Source organism: Pan troglodytes, chromosome 8 (assembly GCF_028858775.2).
Source record: "Pan troglodytes isolate AG18354 chromosome 8, NHGRI_mPanTro3-v2.0_pri, whole genome shotgun sequence".
NCBI classification, from domain to species: domain Eukaryota; kingdom Metazoa; phylum Chordata; class Mammalia; order Primates; family Hominidae; genus Pan; species Pan troglodytes.
This window is the reverse complement of record NC_072406.2, coordinates 20,133,871-20,149,719: the sequence shown is the minus strand read 5'-3', so window position 1 is coordinate 20,149,719 and position 15,849 is coordinate 20,133,871. Positions and strand designations below refer to the sequence as shown.

General features: G+C 41.9%; 1 protein-coding gene across 10 annotated transcripts in view; it reads left to right on the top strand.

The window, feature by feature from the left end:
- SFMBT2 (Scm like with four mbt domains 2) overlaps positions 1-15,849 on the top strand; it is a 254,614-nt gene that overhangs the window by 103,024 nt on the left and 135,741 nt on the right. The window lies entirely within an intron of this gene.

Genomic DNA, 15,849 nt, shown 5'->3' with positions numbered 1-15,849 from the left:
CTCAGGGCTTGATGCTGTGATGTTTAATTTTGTTGATCCTGTCACAGTCCAATGTGAGGGACAGACAGCTTTTCCTGTACACCCCCGTTCCATGTGCCAGCTATCTTCTATCCTGGGGCCCTGCCATCTTTGTCAGGCCTCGTCCTCCTCTGCATTCAGCTGGAGATAGGAAAGAAAGAGCTTGGAGAAAGCACAGCTTCACTTTTCACGGGTGAGAATCAGCCCTGTGGCTTTAACTGAGAGGCAGCAGACCTGGACAATGTGTACCTGGCTGATGAGACCATCAATCTCTGACATGGATTATATGAACAGATATTGGTCAGTCCACAAATGTTTACACAGCCGCTTCATAACAGTGACAAAGACCGATGTCTTGCTCCAGCATTCAGGCAGGAGAAGGTCCCCCTTCCTTGCAGGAATAAGGTTAGCCCTTTGTTCTATGCAGTTCTTCAGCTGATTAGATGAGGTCTATCCACATGATGGAGGGCTGTCCACTTTACTCAGTCTACAAATTCAGATGTTAGCCTCTTTCGGAAACACCCTCGCGGACGCACCCAGCATAATGTTTGGCCAAATATCTGGGCACCTCGTGGTCCGGTCAAGTTGACACATAAAATTAACCGTCATGACCATTGAACTTGAGGATCCTTTCACATGTTTTCTAGCCATTTGGATATTCATTTCTGGGAAGTGCATAAGTGTCTTTGCTCATTTTTCTTCTTTCTACTGGTCTGTAGTTCTTTATTGATCCGGCATTAGTTATGTGTTGCAGAATCAGTTGATTGTTTACTGTGCAGGCTTCTGTAGTGTGAGAGAGTTCATATGTAACTGGTAAGTACAGCATTCATGTCTGCATAATGTAAAAGTGGGCCCACTTTCCCGGTAGCTTCCCCAGCACGTTAATGTTTTACATCAAGTAATAGCCGCTGATCACCAGCTACCTTAGCACAGCTGAAATGAGAGAGCTGCAGGGGAGCCAGGACTATCACATTGCCATTCACCTTACATTCTTTCTGTTGGTGACCTTGGGTCATGTGCTTTTTCTTGGAAGTTTTATGTCCCCATCTCCGGCATCCTTGGACATTTGTCCTTGGCCCCATTAGTGTAGCATTTTCAACCCTTCCTTATATTTCTCTCCATCAAGTGACCTCCACCTTTCAATTTTTTTTTTTTAAGGAAAAGGTCTAAATTTATTGTAGTATTTATTAGGTATGTAACATGCCTTTTAATAGGTGCTAAATTTTTGTTGTTGTTTGTTTGTTTTTTGAGATGGGGTCTCTCTCTCCATCGCTCTGGAGAGTGCAGTGGTGCAATCATAGCTTATTGCAGCCTCTACTTCCTGGGCTGAAAATGATCCTATGGCCTCAGCCTCTCAAGAAGCTGGGACTAGAGGCGTGTACCACCAGGCCTGGCTAATTTAAAAAAAAATGTTTTTATAGAGATGGACTCTTGCTCTGTTGCCCAGGCTGGTCTCAAACTCCTGGACTGAAGGAGTCCTTCTGCTTCAGCCTCCTGAGTCTCAGGCACTATAGGCACGAGCTGCTGCACCTGGCTTACATGCTAATGTTATGGTGAGGATGTTAGGATTATTACTATTTTTGTAAGTTATGTGGCTTTGAGAATTCTTCCCTAAACCTTAGTTTTCATAAGCTGTCTTATTTTAAGCACTCATATTTGCAAAATGGGACACTTTTCAGGAACAGATATGTGATATTATAGCAGAAATTCTTGCTTTTAATAGTTTGTGGCTTGTAATTTTCTTTTTAATGACTTTTTAGTGGATGGAAATTCTTAATTTTACTAAGCTGATTTTATTGATCTTTTATGCTTTCTGTGTCTCCAGTAAGAAATCTTTTCCTCTTCCACATGGATAGCAAAAATGTATTCTGTATTCTTGTTCTCCAACAGCTTTGTAGTTTTGCCTTTCACATGTTAAGTCCTTAGTTCAACTGGAATTGATTTTCAGGTAGTGCATATAGCAGAAGACTAATTTCTTTTTTCTCCATATGGATAAACCAGTTGTCCTAGAACCATTTATCAGAGAGTCTGTTCTCCCCCCACTGATGTATGGAGCCAGTTCTAACCATTAATCGGGTTTGTCTATTTGTTTGACTTCTCTATTTCATTTCACTAGTTTGTCTAGTCTGTTTATCTATACTGTATCTTTAAAGTTGTTTATGTATGACTGCTTTTGTCATCTCTATGGCAGGGTCCCTAGTTTGTTGGTGTTCTTGAAGAGTGTTTTGGCTCTCCTTGGGACACTTTACTTCGATATAATTTTTAGAATTGGGTTATCTAGTTCTACAAAAGAAATCTGTTGGGATTTGGATTTGAATAGGGTCAACTAAATCGTTTTAAGGAAAATGTACATCTTTATAATACTGAGTTCTCTAATCCATGAACATGGTATGTATTTCCTTTGTTTACATCTTCTTTTATGTATTTTTATAAAGCATTGTAGTTTTCTGTGTAATACTTTTCTACCTTTTAGAAGATTTATTCTTATATATTGTATGTGTTTTGAAGCTTATGTAAATGGTATCTTTTAAAATTTATATTTTTCTAAGTGCTGTTTGCATGAATATTTTTGTATAAATAGTGAGACTTAAAAGGACATTTTGCCCTAAGGTATGCCATATTTACTACCCCATGGTTATCAGGGATGCTTTGGCATGAGGATGGTGGCTTGGTAATTTTAGCTGTTTCCTCTCTCCCCATATGCAATGTAAATGACATGCATTTTTAACTTCAGCCAGTATAGTAACACACTTATTGATAATCTAGAAGTTGCTAGCATTGCACAGAGCATCCTGGAGTAGGGACAATGTTTTCTCTTTTCCTCTTTGTCATTTGTCATATCATTTTCTCTTTTCTTCCTCTTTTTTTTTCCCCCTTTTCTTGGCTTCATCTTCTGTATCATTTTTTTTTAGTTGCTATTTGTGGCATATATTATATTTGTAGATGATTATTATTAATTCTTTTAAAGCATCCTTGATTTGATGGATTATAGATATTATCTGATCCATTGTATCCTACTCTTAGAATACCTGCTTCTTCTGGAAACTCTACAGCGGGGGTTAGCGAACTTTTTCTGTAAAAGGCCACAGAGTAAATATTTTGGGCTTTGTGGGCCATCTGGTTCCTGTTGCCGCTACTCAGTTCACTGTTGTGGCACGAGAGCAGCCGTGAGCAATACATAAATGAATGACGTGGCTGTGCTCCAATAAACTTTATTTACGGACACGAAAATTTGAATTTCATATAATTTTCATATGTCATGAAATATTGACTTTTCCAACCATTTAAAAATGTGAAAAACACTCTTGGCTTCTGAGCCTTGCAAACACAGGCAAGTGCCGGGGGTGGGTGGAGTTTGGCCTGAAAGCCATGCACAGTTCACTGAAGCCTGCAGGAGAGCACTCTGTGTGTGCCTCTAACTGAAGACTGACTCCACACACTTGTCATTGACTGGGGCATGGTTAATGGCTTCTTTTTGACTCCTATGAACATAAATTGAATCTTTGCAACATTAAGGTACAGGTATGGCTTAATGATAGGCTGCCTTTCTAAGTCAGTTGGAAAACGAGTCCATTTTAAGTTGATCTGAAATACTTAGAGTTTAGTAAATAAATGAGCTATATCAAATATGTGTAACACTGAAGGCTAATTTCTTTCAGACTCTGCTTTGAATTGTGTTCCAGTAATTGGGGCAACCCATAGAGATGGTTTTGTTTCACTTCCCCACACTGTTCCTGCTGTGTTCTGAATGAGGAAAGAGGGATTTGGAAAGGTTAAGTGATTTCACTGGAGTCACAAAACGTGCAGAAATTGGAACATAACCAGTTCAGTCCAGTGCCATTTCTAGTTTTGTCACCTTGCCTCTCCTGCATTCTTCTAGAAAATTTGAGTCTCCCGAAAGGGTAGACCTTTGCTAAGTCAATGGTGCAGTATTGATAAGGCTGCCCCAGACTGCCAGTTAGGTATCTGGTTTTCCCGTTGATTTCACTCTGTCTGGATGATCTTCCTTCCTGGCTAGACAGGGATCAATTTTCCTGTTTCCTTGCATCATGCCTACCATAATGGTGCAATTTATTTTCTTGTTCAATGCTTGCTGAATACTACGCAAGTCAGAGACAGCTTGCTAGGGGGCTGGAGGTGGGCCCAATAAAATATCATCCCTGTTTCTCACAGGAGTTTATAATATAGTGGAGGACCCACAGGTACTTAATTAATGACAGGATACAGGAACTCGGGGAGGGAGACACTGCTGAGTTATTGTTCATGTATGGAAAAAGCTTCTGTAAAAGAACCTAAATATCATTTATAGAATGTAGCACACTGGCTTCAATGCTGATAGCCTGTCATTTAATCATCATGCCAAGTACTTTGCACGTGGAAAGAAGACGATTGCAGATGATGTCGCCTCCCTAATTGTAGGTTGGTCCTTGAAGGTTTATTTTTGAGATTCAGTAATTACCCGAGTAAGTAGCATGGGTAGAATTTTTTTGCAATGCCTTTTTTCACAGTTTTGCTAAAAGAACTTCCACTTTAATACTTTACTAATGAACACAGGCGCTCTTTCTGTAGAAGGAGAGGGACTCTGAGCTAGGAGCTGATGCTCCTGTTGTCACTCCTGAAAAGAAAAGGGAGGAAGATAACTCTGTTGGTCCTCCTGCCATGCTGTTTCTGGAGCCTGTCCTCCCAGGGGTGCAACTGTCCTGTTTCTTCTCACATAATTAGGAGGTGACTGACATGGAGAGCTGTCTCCTTTAGGCACAGGGTGGGACCTTATTCCAAATGTAGATTTAGTAGTACTTTGGTACCCGGTGGTGTTTGTCCCTCTTCTCTGTCCAGACAAGAGATTTCCTTCTCCTTTCCTGAATTTGTTTTTGACATGAATCTTTGGAGTTAGAATTTCTCTCTCTGATGGACAGCATCGATAGGATATTTAGGCATAGTTAAATTGTATTCAGTATATTTCATATCTGTAAAGTCTAAGGGCCTGGACAGCCATTCCTCACTGAGCTATTGCTGTTACTCAAATGAGTTTGGGAGTTCTGACACTGATTTGTTAAAGGTCCCTTGGAACATAACCCGTTTGTTAAGTTAGGGACTCCTTGTAACCATATTGAGAAAACCAAGCCCCTTAGTACGTGTATTAGTCCATTTTCACTCTGCTATGAAGAAATACCCAAGACTGGGTAATTTGAATATAAAAAAAGAGGTTTAACGGGCTCACAGTTCCACATGGCTGGGGAGGCCTCACAATCATGGCGGAAGTCAAAGGGGAACAAAGGTATGTCTTGTATGGTGACGGGCAAGAGAGCGTGTGCAGGGGAACTCCCCTTTATGAAACCATCAGATCTGGTGAGACTTACTCCCTGTCAGAAGAACAGCATGGGAAAGACCCACCCCATGATTCAGTTACCTCCCACTGGGTCCCTCCCAAGACACAAGTGAATTGTGGGAGCTACAGTTCAAGATGAGATTTGGGTGGGGACATAGCCAAACCATGTCAGTGAGTGACTTGCTTGGGTTCATTCTGTTTCACTGCTCCCCGTGCTGAAGAGCCATCTCCGTGGCCCACCTCGCCCATGCAGAGAGCACTTCATTTATCGTGGGCTCCTGCTTTTCGGCCAGCACCTTCTGTCGGGTGTCGCAGGATCCTTAGTAACATGCAGGAAGGGAAATGAGAGGAAAGAACAATGAAATAATCTTTGATCTTCTCCACTCCCATGTAACTTTTTATGTGGTCAAGCAAGATAAGTTCCTATCTGGCATAAATATGTGTGACTATGTACATTTATATCCCTGCTTACAAAATCATTCTAAAATGGCAATGAAATATTGCGTCTCCCTTTCTCTTCCTGCAGAAAATATTCTAAAGAAATAAGAATTTTGATGAGGAGTGGTTATTGAAAGGGGCATTTCGGACTGATTTTAAATCTCAGTAGTTTATTGTATTGGGGTTATTGAAATACTGGATATACTGACAGAAATCATCAAGAGCTTATGGTTATTGGATAAGTGAACTCTAGGTTGTGGTTATATTTAGTGTCTAAATAAGGCCCTATTTTATTACACCACCCTTTCTTTCTCTTTTTCTGTCTCTCTGTCTCTCTCTCTCTCTCTCTTTTTAGTCTCAGATTACCCCGTCTTTCCGTGGTGGAAAGAATAATGGTTGCAAAGTGAGTAGGAAATTTATTTCTCTCTACTCATCTGGCATGAATTGTTTGCTCTACATAAATTGATGAATTACTGCTTCTAAGGCTGACATAATAGTTTTTGTTTTGTTAAACAACTATAAATTTCATCTAATACAGTCTTAGTGTTAACAGGAAGAAAACCATAAGTTAATATCTGCTACATTTCATTGCTTAAAAATAATTGCTAGTAGTAAAGCTTCATTTTTCACAAACATAATTTGATCTCAGGTAATTGATAGAAGAAAAATTCAGGGAATTTGTTCAGGGTCTGTTTACAACTGACTTTTTCAAGAACTGCCACATGCAATAATCCAAATGCATTCTGGTTATGAAATAAAGCAGGCAAAACTTACAGTCAGCCTCAGAATGACTTGACAGCTACAGATGCAGCATTTTTTTTTAACATTGTAACCCTTTTGCAAAGTTTTTATTGAAATGTTTTATGATATAGTGTTTTTGATTTGTCTGTTTGAAGAATCATAGAAGACAAAACCTTAGGAACTTTACTTATTCTAAATTTCCTGTTCTGTTATTGATAAGAAAGAAAAAGAGAGAGAGAGTGAGGGAGTCAGTTATTCAAATACACCTCCTTTCATTCCTACTGGTGCTTACAAACCAAATGCAGCTTGTATTTTAGGCGCGGGGACTCCTCAGCTCCACCTAAACTGAGGAGGGAAAGGCACGTCATAATTTTTGTTCTTTCTCAACAGTTTTCCTTTAATAACAACCTGATTTACGATGTTGAATCACGATCCTCACACTTTGGAATGCTCCTTGTAATCAATCACTTTTACTAGACCTTCTTTCTCATAAAAACAAAAATCAAGCCAGTTAATTGCCCAGGCATGCATCTCTGCTTACAGAATAGTCATGGAAACCCTGGCTTGTCGTGTTTAGGAACTTCCCCTGGGTTATGCCAAGGGTCAAGGGTTGATGTCACAGCCACATTTGGAGCTGTGAGCTCCCACTCTGCGCCTCAGCATGTGGAGTGACATTTATTCTCTTTGTGGCTAACTAGTTAATGTGAATCCCCACAGCATTGCTATTGAAGCAAATACCATGACTGGGGTAATAATAACATTTTGAAGATGAATTCAGACTATAAGAACTGAGTTTGTTGCTGAAATATTTCAACTACATGAGAGAAGAGGGAGGATGCCTTGTCTTATTAGCAAACAAGTAACTATCTGGTTGTAGGTTGTACAAGGACTTTGGCAAAAAAGGAGGGAAGCTGAGGACACAGGCGCGAAGATTTAGGTTGGAATTAAGAGGGCATTTTCCGCAAGTGGAGAAAGGAAAGCGAGTTATCAAGGTAGGTCATGGAATTACCTTGCCAGAGGATTTGTGTTGTTTTCTGGTAGTTTTCTGTTGTTATCTGGTTGGAATTGTGGACCTATGACTGGGACCGTATTGAGGCTTATGGTAGTCTCTGTGCTTCCCCCAGTCCGCACCTCCCCTGTCCCTTGGGGTCAGTGGAGGTTCTAGTCTGCATAACTATGCTGGATTAGCTCCTGAGGTCTCCCAGACCAAAACGGTTTTTTAAAAAATTCTAAACCAGTGTTTTTTTTTCCTCTTCGATAGTCTAGAGCCACGCAGTTCTCCTCCCTTTTCTTTCAGCAGCCCCAGGAAAGGCCGGAATGGGGACTCCTAGCATCTGTAGAGAGGCGTGCCTCTCATACTAGGTGACTTCTGGGGAGCCCATGTCAAGAAATACCAGTTTCTGCGTTTCAGAACAGTAAATGGCCCAACTTGGAGCTACAGCTCCTCCCCTCTCATTGCAGTCTCTGGTTTGTCCTGTGGAGGCAGCGGAGATGCCGCTGGCTGGTGTTCTGCGAATTCACCTGTCCCGGGGTCCTGCCCCCACTGCCTCAGTGGAAAGTGTGCCACTAACTGCTGATGGCTAAGTGTGTAGATACAGCCCAGGCCCCTTCAGGTCTGTGGGCCTCTGTGCCTGGACTTTGTTCTAGTCCCTCCCGGGTTTCCTCCGCTGTCTCATAAGTTCAGGCTTTCTTCATTCCTCACTTGATGATTGGAAGAGCTGCTTGACGCATCAGCGTTTCTGTGGCATCTCTCCTTTCAGAACGATCCCTGTAGAGGGACTGGCAACTAGTCCATAGTGTCTTGCTAGTTACGAGTGTCTCACGCTGATTTGCACATGACATAAAGACACTAATAACTGCCTCACGCTGATTTGCACATGACGTTCTTTATGCTGACTATTCCCTTCCCCGAGACTTTCAGCGAAGGAACTTCTGTTCGTTGAAGGCACGGTTCTCAACTGCCTCCATCGGGAAGCATCCTGGCCCTGGTCCCAGGGCTTCCACGGTATCTGGGGTTTACTCCTTCCCTCACTGAGTTGCCTGCTTACATTCCTGTTTTCCTTATGAAACTTCTTGAACATAAGGACTGTGTCTTAATGATCTTTATTTTCTCTCCAATATCTGGACTTTTGTGCGACACAAAGGAAAACAGTCAGCCTGTGTGTTTTCAGTAGAAGCAGTTTATCATCTTTCTAACTGTATAATGCTAAATTCCAAACAGTCTAAGCACCTCTCTTGGAGTTTGCAGCTAATGACAGAAATAGTCCAGAAAGTCATTTAACCTTTAATCCAGTGCTCTAACTCACTAAATATAAAACATTCTTAAAAATACATTTGTGCATTTGCCAATTGTTTATTAGATTTCTGCTCAGTGCCAGAGACGATGCTGGGCCTGGAGGAGACAGTTTGAACAAGAGTAATGCTTTTCCATCCTCACAGAATGCAGTGGGCTGTCAGAAGCGGTAGGGAACAGCTGGGCAGATACTGTGATGTGTGACATGCACCACATGGGAGGGAAATTCCCGGGCTGGGTGGGCAGGGGTTGAGGAGGGTGTTCCAAAGTATGTGTGAAGGGGGCAGTGTGAACTGCAGGCACACTGAATGAGAAGCCTGAGGGTTGACCAGGAATGTTGTCAAAAGACTACCTTGGAAGTTGGAGTGAACGACTCAGCCCCATGAAATGAGAGTGGGAGTCTGTCATCCATCTGTGGCAGATACTCCCTAGGATATTTGTTACTCAGTGTGAGTGTAGCCTGCTTAGTTTCTTTTAATTTTTATTTTTTCTTTATTTCTTAAAAAAAAAGCTGGATACATGTGCAGAACGTGCAGGTTTGTTACACAGGTTATGTGTGCCATGGTGGTTTGCTGTACCTGTTGACCTGTCCTCTTAAGTTTCCTCCCTTCCCCCTCCACTCCCCATCCCCCAGCAGGCCCTGGTGTGTGATGTTCTCCTCTCTGTGTCCATGTGTTCTCAATCTTCAACTCCCACTTACGAGTGAGAACATGTGATGTTTGGTTTTCTGTTTCTGTGTTAGTTTTCTGAGGATGATGACTTCCAGTTTTATCCATGTCCCTGCAAAGGATATGATCTTATTCCTTTTCATGGCTGCATAGTATTCATTCCTTTTTATGGCTGCATGGTGTATATGTGCCACATTTTCCTTACTGAGTCTACCATTGATGGGTATTTGGGTTGGCTCCATGTCTTTGCTATAGTAAATACTGCTGCAATAAACATATGTGTGCATGTGTCTTTATAGTAGAATGATTTATATTCCTTAGTAGAATTATTTGTATTCCTTTGGGTATATAAATCATTCTGTTATAAAGACACATGCACACATATGTTTAATATATAAATAAATGGGATTGCTGGGTCAAATGATATTTCTGGTTCTAGATCTTTGAGGAATCACCATACTGTCTTCCACAATGGTTGAACTAATTTACACTCCCACCAACAGCGTAAAAGCGTTCCTGTTTCTCCACAGCCTCGCCAGCATCTATTGTTTCCTGACTTTTTAATAATCACCATTCTGACTGGCATGAGATGGTATCTCATTATGGTTTTGATTTGCATTTCTCTGATGATCAGCGATGTTGAGCTTTTTTAAATATCTTTGTTGGCCATGTAAATGTCTGCTTTTGAGAAGTGTCTGTTCATATCCTTTGCCCACTTTTTGATGGGGTTGTTTTTTCTTGTAAATATGTTTACGTTCCTTATAAATTCTGGATATTAGCCCTTTGTCAGACGGGTAGATTGCAAAAATTTTCTCCCATTTTGTAGGTTGCCTCTTTACTCTTATGATGGTTTATTTTGCTGTGCAGAAGCTCTTTAGTTTAATTAGAACCTATTTGTCAATTTTGGCTTTCGTTGCAATTGCTTTTGGCTTTTTCGTCATGAAGTCCTTGCCCATGCCTGTGTCTTGAATAGTATTGCCTAGGTTTTCTTCTGGGGTTTTTATGGTTTTAGAATAAGTGCCATGTGGCGCTGAGAAGAATGTATATTCTGTTGATTTGGGCTAATTTTTGTATTTTGTAGTAGAGATGGGGTTTCGCCATGTTGGCCAAGCTGCTTTCGAATTCCTGAACTCAGGTGATCCACCCGCCTTGGCCTCCCAAAGTGCTGGGTTTACAGACGTGAGCCACCATGACCAGCCCAAAGCTACATTTTAATGTAATAATATTTTCTATGCAGTAGTTGTTCGTAATCCTTTTGGGGTCATGGTGCTCTTTGAGAATTTGATGAATCCAATGAAGCTTCTTGGAAGAGGTCTTAGACCCAGACACACATATACACACACACACACGAACACACACATATGCACACACACATATACACATACATACATACACATATACATATGCACATATGCACACACATATGCAAATACACGTATACACATGCACATACACACATACATACACACATATACATACACATGCATGCACATAGACGCACATACAGACATATGCATACACACTCACACATATTTCACAGCCTTGTATTTCATTGTATGGGCTCATAATCCCTGGGGAGTCCATCCCAGACCTGTTGATGAGTTAAGAACCTTTGGTTTAGAGGAGGCAATAACTGGTCAGACTGAGACTTCAGGAATAGGCCTGTCCGGAGCTAGGGAACTGGCCTGGCTGTTGGGCTTTTGGGTAAGTGACATTCCAGCAGTTCACATGTGGTGACCCAGGATGGAGAGTCTGAGCAGCAGTTGGACTAGATCACGTGCACAGGGTGGAGGTCTCAGTCTGTCTAGGGGGTGCTCAGTACAGTGAGTGGACGTCATGGTCAGGGTTTGGAGCGAGACTCGAAGGAGAAGCTGCAAGTACAGAGTGTGTTGACCATTCTTCTGCTCCCTGGACATACCCTGCAGAGGCTGGCTGTTAGGGGAATCCCAAGAGACAGGTTCTCTCCAGTTGCTTGGAATTCCAATTATTTTCTGATCCAAAAATCTAGCACTCATTGGTGAAGGACAAGCTGCGAGGGCCTCTGGGTGCTGGGCGAGCAGCCAACAGCAGCACGACCACCTCCAGGCCTCACCTGCGAGCCCCAGTGATGGTGGATTCTGCCTTTGGGCAAAAGTGAGAGCCCCCTGAGTAGAGAATGTGCATCAGCCCGTGGTGCTCCCACTGTGGAGATGGTGGGGGTGCTGATAACAGGGAGGGCGTGGGAGGCAGACACGGATTGCAGATACTATCCTCAGATATACAGGTGTCGAGGCCACATTTTCACCCAGGTCACACTCTTGTGTGTGCTGAATGTGTGTGTCGTCGTGAAGTGAAAATTTATAGCGAATTTATAATTTAACACTGAATTCAGTTTTCTCTTCCTATTTGAAGCAATTACATGACTTTGATAACTGTTTAGCTTTTGTTTCAAAATTTTAAAATGTAGCATTAAGGAAAATCTCTCCAACTAGTTTTTTAAATTGCCTTGTTTCTCTGCAGTAGCTCATCAAAGTGGTTGGGGTCATTTTACCCCCACCCGTGATGGCCTCCTCATCCTCCTCCTGCTTCTCCTCCCCCTCCCATTCGCCCTCCCCCTCCTTTTCTCTCTCCCTCTTTTCCTTTATTTAGCTCTGAGCCCCTGCCCAGCCCTGTGCTGAGAACCTTCTTGTGCATGGTTATTTCACTTAGTGTTCAGGAGGCCCTACCAGGTGGTCCAGCTAGTAGGCTTGTTTTACAAGTGAGGAAACACACCTGGAGAGGTTAGGTAGCTTTTCTGATGTCACACAGCCAATGTGGTTGTAGCTGGGACTCCAACCCAGGTAGTGCCATCTGGAGCCTGCCATTTCCTGTGTTTTGCAGCTTTCTCAGTGAGTGCAAGGCCAGCTCAGTCTTCCTTCTGTGCACTCTCAAAGGCATGGCCTGCAAGAGCTGCCTGATGACTGATTCATTGCTGTTTTCCCTTTTCTAGGAGTGTTTTTATTCTTTTTGCCTGCTGAACCTTTAGAAAAGTAACGGTAAGGCAATGTGTTAGGATTCTCCAAAGAAGTAGAACCAATAGAATGTGTGTATATATAGATACTCTCATGACTGTGGAGGTGTGGTGAGTCTGAGCTCTGACTGGGCAGGCCAGCAGGCAGGGGACTCAGGGAAGAGTTGCAGTTCCAGCACAAGGCCGTCTGCTTTAGACCCAGGAAGAGCCGCTGCTGTGATGGAACCTGCAGGCCGCCTGCTGGAGGATTCCCTCTTGCTCAGGGGAGGTCAGTCTTTTGTTCTAGCCAGGCCTTCAACTGATTGGGCGAGGCCCACCCACATCAGGGAGGGCGGCCTGCTTTACTCAAAGCCCAGCAATTAAAATGTTAATCTCACCCAAAATCACCCTCCCAGAAAAATCCGGAGTCGCATTCAACCACATGTCTGGGCACTGTGGCCCAGGCAAGTTGACATAAAATTAACCATCACAGACAGCAACCTAAATACTGTTGAAAAAGAGGCCAACTCATTTTGTCAGATACCTAAGGGCATGTTAATGTAAACTTTCTGCAAGTTTGTCTCTTTCTCATAGACCTAATGGGAATATTGGGAAAAATTTGAATGGAAGTTCTTTTGCTTCAGGAAAGAAAGTAACTTTACAGGAAGAAGCAAGTCAAGTATGAAAAATAGAGTGAGACCTAGGAGAATAAAATCTTTAACAAGCAAGTGTCTTATTCCATTGAACTTAGAGCCCTGGACCTGTGTGATGTGTCAATTCAGTCTTGACAGTTTTTCTGCAGAGGGAGCTAATAAAAAGAACTGTAAGAATTTTTTTTTTTCTTTTTAGTGGAGAATGGAAGAAAAGTGGCTGACTCTTTGGAAGGTAATTCTTTAAAAGCAGGAAAATGTTTAAAGCAGGAGCAGTAACATCTATGAAAGTGAGCTATTGGCAGCTAGAGAAGGATTGGAGAAAATGTGCAAGAATGAGAGATTCCATATTTTATTGGGTAAAATTCTTTAGCCAGTGAACAGTGACAAGGTGTTAAATTTCATCTGATAGTTTTAGAGGTTATTTATCTTGTAGACTTTTAAAGATACCTTGCAGAGTGGTGTGGCTTGTGTGCTTTGAGAAAGTCGTAAATGGTTTCCATCTCTGTGGCATTTCGTTAGCAAATCCTGGTTGTTTCTAGTGCTAAGATCTTCTTGGGAACTTCAGAGAAAGCGTTAGGTCTTTTGGGATTAAAGTCCTGTTGTGTAGTACCTGAATTTTCTTTCATCTCTGAGTGTTTCCCTTGTCTGAAATGAACAGTATTGGTGTTACCTAAGGGGCTAATCATACAGCAGAGAACTCCAGAAAAATATTAACTGAGTGTCTTTACCACACAAGATACTAAGTGCCAAAACACTTAAATGGACTGATACCTGGCTTTCTAGGTTACACATGCTGAAACGAACACTGAAAGTGATAATTCACTTATGTAAGCAGTTACAAACTATGCAAATACAAAAAAATAAAAAATAAAAAGAAATGGCAGTATGTTTGTGAATGCTTGTGGTGTGCTGTTAAGTTGTATTTTAATGAAAAGTCTGTGCAATGAATATTTATGGTAACAGTCGCTCTTAATCTGAATTCAGCAAGTTGTATGTCATCAAAAGATTAGTGAAACACACTCAATTCCTAAAGCCGTCTAAATCTGCCAGTCTTTCCTTCCTGTGACACAAGTTCGTCTGTGGCCTACAAGTTGTTGGAGGTGTAACCTACTATTTGTTGGCCAGTTGTTGGAGGTGTTGGGTGTGTGGTTTTGGACACAGTGGGCATGGGTGGTCCCAGTCTCCTGGAGTGGACAGCCAGACGAGTACTGTAGACACAGGAACACAAACATGTTGTTGGAGCGTTCGTCGTATTTCTGGGGGTTGCAGCTTTGTCTCAGTTTGCTGAGGCTGAACCAAGGAAAAAGGCAGATGCAGACTTCTACAAGAATTATAATTCTATGGAAGATTTTGAGGAGATGAGGAAGGCTAGCATCTTTCAGGATGCAATGTAATTTTGGAATATAAGGAATTTATTTGGGTTGAATTACCTAGAAGTTTGTCACCGACCTGTGTTTCTGAACCATGAAGCATAGATATGTGGGCTAACAAATAGTTTCTCTTGATAAATAAACCGTTAACAAGTATATATAAAAAAGAGTCTATAGAGAAATGTATACAGGGGATGTGAATAGGGAGTTCCCAGAAGGAAAACCTGAATTGTCATAGTGTAATGATACTAAACAGCACTGATGATCAGTAAAACAAAAAAGCAAAGGAAAAAGACAGTTTCATATGCTTCAGATTAGTGAAAATTTAAGAAGTCTGATTATATAAAATACTCCCAAGGACGGAGAGCGCTGGGGATGATGAGGTTGTAAGAATGACTTTGGAGAGCAGTTTGCCAACAACTAGGAAGTCCTTTGCTGTTCTGCACCTAGGAATTAATTTTAGAGTAACAATATTACAAAAATTAACCATCAGAATTAATTTTAGAGTAACAGTGTTACAAAAATTAACCGTCAGAATTAATTTTATAGTAACAGTGTTACAAAAATTAAGAGTCTCATGTCAGATTTCACCTCACTTGTCCTATCAGCAGCATTTGACAAGATTGATTATTCCTTCCTTCTTGAAATATTTGTATTACTTGGAAATAGACGTAGCTGGGCACATGGCTGTCCAGATAGAGTCTAGATACTTGTACAATGCAAGGTGGGTTCTGCCCAGTCCTAGTGTTACATGCTAGGGTCAGAGATAAATTCTACAACATCATATATTACAGGTTTAGGATGAGGTTTCACTGGAGGAAGGTGAGATGTATATGGACCAAGGGTTTACGTCTCATCCTTTTATCCCATAGAGATGTACTGGGTGAGTTGGCGTGCTTTTTATTGGAAGGATCCTTCCATTTTGTGGGTTTCCTTTCTTGTAAGCATAGAAAACAGCCATGATATTAGGGGATAAGCAGTAATTACAGTACCTTCCCCCACCCTAGCAGTGGGGAAGTACATATTTCATGGGGAACCTGAATGAATGTGGGTTCAGTACCTCCAGCTGGGCTCTGTCCTAGCTCACTGCTCCAGAGGACTCCTGGGGTCCCTTTGGGACGTACCTCCTATTGTACTATGAGATGTGGCCATGCCCAGCGAGGAAGTGATGTCTGTGATGTACATCACTGATATACATCAGTGTAACTGATGAGATGGAAATTGTTCGTCTTTACTTACGTTCTTTCCCTCTTTCCATGGGCTGGGATGTGCTGAACCATCTGTTTCCCTGCCCTCACTTAGAGCAGAGTGACAGGATTGAAGGACCCTGGGCTCCTAACATATCTTGGGAAGCAGAGCTCTGTGTCACCC